This window comes from Ammospiza caudacuta, chromosome 2 (assembly GCF_027887145.1).
Source record: "Ammospiza caudacuta isolate bAmmCau1 chromosome 2, bAmmCau1.pri, whole genome shotgun sequence".
Classification (NCBI taxonomy): Eukaryota; Metazoa; Chordata; class Aves; order Passeriformes; family Passerellidae; genus Ammospiza; species Ammospiza caudacuta.
The window spans coordinates 109,881,863-109,888,754 of record NC_080594.1 but is presented as its reverse complement, the minus strand read 5'-3'; positions in this window follow the sequence as shown (position 1 = coordinate 109,888,754).

Sequence of the window (6,892 nt, the reverse complement as noted above, 5' to 3'; positions counted from 1 at the left end):
AAATTTCATTTCCTTTCGGGAAGGGAAAGGGAATCTTGCGACCCCGAGAAGAAAGGCTTACAAACACTCTGGAAAGGAGAGAGGATCAAATGAAATGCAATTGAAAAAATCCCAGAAAATCAGCAGATTTAGTGTCTTCAAAAAATGGTCTGTGAGGAAGTGTGTTGCAGTGCAAAGGACCAAAACATGCCCAAACGAAGCTCACAGAAGTTGCAAAAGCAGGGGAAAAAGTCGAGGAGGAAGACACAACTTCAAGGGGAAGATATGAGGGACATTGCATGGATACTTAAAAAAAAAATTAAAAAAATTTTCCCAGAGTCAAGCCCATAAAAAAGCAGGCCATATGCCATCAAGTGCAGGGACATGCACCAAAGCTTGCCCAAATTGATCCCTGCTGAAGGCCAAAACAGAAAAGAAGGACTTACAAACGCTCTGGAAAGGAGATACCATCAAAGCAACTGCAATTGGAGGAGAAAAAAAAAAAAAATTCGGGAATTTTGTGACTACAAGGAAATGGACCGGCATTCTATCCAGCGCAGTGCAAAGGACCAAACCAGGCAAAAACTAAGCTCGCAGATGCTGCAAAAGCAGGGGAAGAAGTCAAGGAGGAAGACAAGGCTTGGAGGGGAAGATATGAGGGAAGTGGCACGGATGCCTAAAAAAAAAAAATAAAAAAAAAATTCCCAGAGTCAAGCCCATAAAAAGGCAGGCCATATGCCATCAAGTGCAGGCACATGCAACAAGCTTGCCCAAATTGATCACCGCTGAAGGCCAAAACAGAAAAGAAGGACTTACAAACGCTCTGGAAAGGAGATACCATCAAAGAACAGCAATTGGAGAAGAAAAAAAAGAAAATTTTGGAAATTTTGTGACTACAAGGAAATGGACCGGCATTCTATCCAACACAGTGGAAAGGTACAAAACTGGCCAAAACAAAGCTCGCAGATGCTGCAAAAGCAGGGGAAAAAGTCAAGGAGGAAGACTCAGCTTGGAGGGGAAGATAAGAGGGACATGCTATTGATAGTGAAAAAAAGAAAAAAACATTTTCGCAAAGTCAAAGCCATGCAAAGGCATTGCATGGCATCAAGTGCAGGGACATGCACCAAAGATTCCCCTATTGGTCCCCATTGAAATCGCAAGATCCCCTTTCCCTTCCCGAAAGGAAATGAAATTTCATTTCCTTTCGGGAAGGGAAAGGGAATCTTGCGACCCCGAGAAGAAAGGCTTACAAACACTCTGGAAAGGAGAGAGGATCAAATAAAATGCAATTGAAAAAAACCCAGAAAATCAGCAGATTTAGTGTCTTCAAAAAATGGTCTGTGAGGAAGTGTGTTGCAGTGCAAAGGACCAAAACATGCCCAAACGAAGCTCACAGAAGTTGCAAAAGCAGGGGAAAAAGTCGAGGAGGAAGACACAACTTCAAGGGGAAGATATGAGGGACATTGTATGGATGCCTAAAAAAAAAAAATTAAAAAAAATTTCCCAGAGTCAAGCCCATAAAAAAGCAGGCCATATGCCATCAAGTGCAGGGACATGCACCAAAGCTTGCCCAAATTGATCCCCGCTGAAGGCCAAAACAGAAAAGAAGGACTTACAAACGCTCTGGAAAGGAGATACCATCAAAGCAACTGCAATTGGAGGAGAAAAAAAAAAAATTTTGGGAATTTTGTGACCACAAGGAAATGGACCGGCATTCTATCCAGCGCAGTGCAAAGGACCAAACCAGGAAAAAACTAAGCTCGCAGATGCTGCAAAAGCAGGGAAGAAGTCAAGGAGGAAGACAAGGCTTGGAGGGGAAGATATGAGGGAAGTGGCATGGATGCCTAAAAAAAAAAATTAAAAAAAAATTCCCAGAGTCAAGCCCATAAAAAGGCAGGCCATATGCCATCAAGTGCAGGCACATGCAACAAGCTTGTCCAAATTGATCACCGCTGAAGGCCAAAACAGAAAAGAAGGACTTACAAGCGCTCTGGAAAGGAGATACCATCAAAGAACAGCAATTGGAGAAGAAAAAAAAGAAAATTTTGGAAATTTTGTGACTACAAGGAAATGGACCGGCATTCTATCCAACACAGTGGAAAGGTACAAAACTGGCCAAAACAAAGCTCGCAGATGCTGCAAAAGCAGGGGAAAAAGTCAAGGAGGAAGACTCAGCTTGGAGGGGAAGATAAGAGGGACATGCTATTGATAGTGAAAAAAAGAAAAAAACATTTTCGCAAAGTCAAAGCCATGCAAAGGCATTGCATGGCATCAAGTGCAGGGACATGCACCAAAGATTCCCCTATTGGTCCCCATTGAAATCGCAAGATTCCCTTTCCCTTCCCGAAAGGAAATTTCATTTCCTTTCGGGAAGGGAAAGGGAATCTTGCGACCCCGAAAAGAAAGGCTTACAAACACTCTGGAAAGGAGATAGGATCAAATGAAATGCAATTGAAAAAATCCCAGAAAATCAGCAGATTTAGTGTCTTCAAAAAATGGTCTGTGAGGAAGTGTGTTGCAGTGCAAAGGACCAAAACATGCCCAAACGAAGCTCACAGAAGTTGCAAAAGCAGGGGAAAAAGTCGAGGAGGAAGACACAACTTCAAGGGGAAGATATGAGGGACATTGCATGGATACTTAAAAAAAAAATTAAAAAAAATTTCCCAGAGTCAAGCCCATAAAAAAGCAGGCCATATGCCATCAAGTGCAGGGACATGCACCAAAGCTTGCCCAAATTGATCCCCGCTGAAGGCCAAAACAGAAAAGAAGGACTTACAAACGCTCTGGAAAGGAGATACCATCAAAGCAACTGCAATTGGATGAGAAAAAAGAAAAAATTTTGGGAATTTTGTGACTACAAGGAAATGGACCGGCATTCTATCCAGCGCAGTGCAAAGGACCAAACCAGGAAAAAACTAAGCTCGCAGATGCTGCAAAAGCAGGGAAGAAGTCAAGGAGGAAGACAAGGCTTGGAGGGGAAGATATGAGGGAAGTGGCATGGATGCCTAAAAAAAAAAAAAAAAAAAAATTCCCAGAGTCAAGCCCATAAAAAGGCAGGCCATATGCCATCAAGTGCAGGCACATGCAACAAGCTTGCCCAAATTGATCACCGCTGAAGGCCAAAACAGAAAAGAAGGACTTACAAACGCTCTGGAAAGGAGATACCATCAAAGAACAGCAATTGGAGAAGAAAAAAAAGAAAATTTTGGAAATTTTGTGACTACAAGGAAATGGACCGGCATTCTATCCAACACAGTGGAAAGGTACAAAACTGGCCAAAACAAAGCTCGCAGATGCTGCAAAAGCAGGGGAAAAAGTCAAGGAGGAAGACTCAGCTTGGAGGGGAAGATAAGAGGGACATGCTATTGATAGTGAAAAAAAGAAAAAAACATTTTCGCAAAGTCAAAGCCATGCAAAGGCATTGCATGGCATCAAGTGCAGGGACATGCACCAAAGATTCCCCTATTGGTCCCCATTGAAATCGCAAGATTCCCTTTCCCTTCCCGAAAGGAAATTTCATTTCCATTCGGGAAGGGAAAGGGAATCCTGCGACCCCGAAATGAAAGGCTTACAAACACTCTGGAAAGGAGATAGGATCAAATGAAATGCAATTGAAAAAAAGCCAGAAAATCAGCAGATTTAGTGTCTTCAAAAATGGTCTGTGAGGAAGTGTGTTGCAGTGCAAAGGACCAAAACATGCCCAAACGAAGCTCACAGAAGTTACAAATGCAGGGGAAAAAGTCGAGGAGGAAGACACAACTTCAAGGGGAAGATATGAGGGACATTGCATGGATACTTAAAAAAAAAATTAAAAAAAATTTCCCAGAGTCAAGCCCATAAAAAAGCAGGCCATATGCCATCAAGTGCAGGGACATGCAACAAGCTTGCCCAAATTGATCACCGCTGAAGGCCAAAACAGAAAAGAAGGACTTACAAACGCTCTGGAAAGGAGATACCATCAAAGCAACTGCAATTGGAGGAGAAAAAAAAAAAATTTGGGGAATTTTGTAATTTTGTGACTACAAGGAAATGGACCGGCATTCTATCCAGCGCAGTGCAAAGGACCAAACCAGGAAAAAACTAAGCTCGCAGATGCTGCAAAAGCAGGGAAGAAGTCAAGGAGGAAGACAAGGCTTGGAGGGGAAGATATGAGGGAAGTGGCATGGATGCCTAAAAAAAAAAAATAAAAAAAAATTCCCCCGAGTCAAGCCCATAAAAAGGCAGGCCATACGCCATCAAGTGCAGGCACATGCAACAAGCTTGCCAAAATTGATCACCGCTGAAGGCCAAAACAGAAAAGAAGGACTTACAAACGCTCTGGAAAGGAGATACCATCAAAGAACAGCAATTGGAGAAGAAAAAAAAGAAAATTTTGGAAATTTTGTGACTACAAGGAAATGGACCGGCATTCTATCCAACACAGTGGAAAGGTACAAAACTGGCCCAAACAAAGCTCGCAGATACTGCAAAAGCAGGGGAAAAAGTCAAGGAGGAAGACTCAGCTTGGAGGGGAAGATAAGAGGGACATGCTATTGATAGTGAAAAAAAGAAAAAAACATTTTCGCAAAGTCAAAGCCATGCAAAGGCATTGCATGGCATCAAGTGCAGGGACATGCACCAAAGATTCCCCTATTGGTCCCCATTGAAATCGCAAGATTCCCTTTCCCTTCCCGAAAGGAAATTTCATTTCCTTTCGGGAAGGGAAAGGGAATCTTGCGACCCCGAAAAGAAAGGCTTACAAACACTCTGGAAAGGAGATAGGATCAAATGAAATGCAATTGAAAAAATCCCAGAAAATCAGCAGATTTAGTGTCTTCAAAAAATGGTCTGTGAGGAAGTGTGTTGCAGTGCAAAGGACCAAAACATGCCCAAACGAAGCTCACAGAAGTTGCAAAAGCAGGGGAAAAAGTCGAGGAGGAAGACACAACTTCAAGGGGAAGATATGAGGGACATTGCATGGATTCCTAAAAAAAAAAAATAAAAAAAAATTCCCCCGAGTCAAGCCCATAAAAAAGCAGGCCATATGCCATCAAGTGCAGGGACATGCAACAAGCTTGCCCAAATTGATCCCCGCTGAAGGCCAAAACAGAAAAGAAGGACTTACAAACGCTCTGGAAAGGAGATACCATCAAAGCAACTGCAATTGGAGGAGAAAAAAAAAAAATTTGGGGAATTTTGTGACTACAAGGAAATGGACCGGCATTCATTACAGCGCAGTGCAAAGGACCAAACCAGGAAAAAACTAAGCTCGCAGATGCTGCAAAAGCAGGGAAGAAGTCAAGGAGGAAGACAAGGCTTGGAGGGGAAGATATGAGGGAAGTGGCATGGATGCCTAAAAAAAAAAAATAAAAAAAAATTCCCCCGAGTCAAGCCCATAAAAAGGCAGGCCATATGCCATCAAGTGCAGGCACATGCAACAAGCTTGCCCAAATTGATCACCGCTGAAGGCCAAAACAGAAAAGAAGGACTTACAAACGCTCTGGAAAGGAGATACCATCAAAGAACAGCAATTGGAGAAGAAAAAAAAGAAAATTTTGGAAATTTTGTGACTACAAGGAAATGGACCGGCATTCTATCCAACACAGTGGAAAGGTACAAAACTGGCCAAAACAAAGCTCGCAGATGCTGCAAAAGCAGGGGAAAAAGTCAAGGAGGAAGACTCAGCTTGGAGGGGAAGATAAGAGGGACATGCTATTGATAGTGAAAAAAAGAAAAAAACATTTTCGCAAAGTCAAAGCCATGCAAAGGCATTGCATGGCATCAAGTGCAGGGACATGCACCAAAGATTCCCCTATTGGTCCCATTGAAATCGCAAGATTCCCTTTCCCTTCCCGAAAGGAAATTTCATTTCCTTTCGGGAAGGGAAAGGGAATCTTGCGACCCCAAAAAGAAAGGCTTACAAACACTCTGGAAAGGAGATAGGATCAAATGAAATGCAATTGAAAAAATCCCAGAAAATCAGCAGATTTAGTGTCTTCAAAAAATGGTCTGTGAGGAAGTGTGTTGCAGTGCAAAGGACCAAAACATGCCCAAACGAAGCTCACAGAAGTTGCAAAAGCAGGGGAAAAAGTCGAGGAGGAAGACACAACTTCAAGGGGAAGATATGAGGGACATTGCATGGATGCCTAAAAAAAAAAAATAAAAAAAAATTCCCCCGAGTCAAGCCCATAAAAAAGCAAGCCATATGCCATCAAGTGCAGGGACATGCAACAAGCTTGCCCAAATTGATCCCCGCTGAAGGCCAAAACAGAAAAGAAGGACTTACAAACGCTCTGGAAAGGAGATACCATCAAAGCAACTGCAATTGGAGGAGAAAAAAAAAAAATTTTGGGAATTTTGTGACTACAAGGAAATGGACCGGCATTCTATCCAGCGCAGTGCAAAGGACCAAACCAGGAAAAAACTAAGCTCGCAGATGCTGCAAAAGCAGGGAAGAAGTCAAGGAGGAAGACAAGGCTTGGAGGGGAAGATATGAGGGAAGTGGCATGGATGCCAAAAAAAAAAAAAAAAAAAAAAATTCCCCCGAGTCAAGCCCATAAAAAGGCAGGCCATATGCCATCAAGTGCAGGCACATGCAACAAGCTTGCCCAAATTGATCACCGCTGAAGGCCAAAACAGAAAAGAAGGACTTACAAACGCTCTGGAAAGGAGATACCATCAAAGAACAGCAATTGGAGAAGAAAAAAAAGAAAATTTTGGAAATTTTGTGACTACAAGGAAATGGACCGGCATTCTATCCAACACAGTGGAAAGGTACAAAACTGGCCAAAACAAAGCTTGCAGATGCTGCAAAAGCAGGGGAAAAAGTCAAGGAGGAAGACTCAGCTTGGAGGGGAAGATAAGAGGGACATGCTATTGATAGTGAAAAAAAGAAAAAAACATTTTCGCAAAGTCAAAGCCATGCAAAGGCATT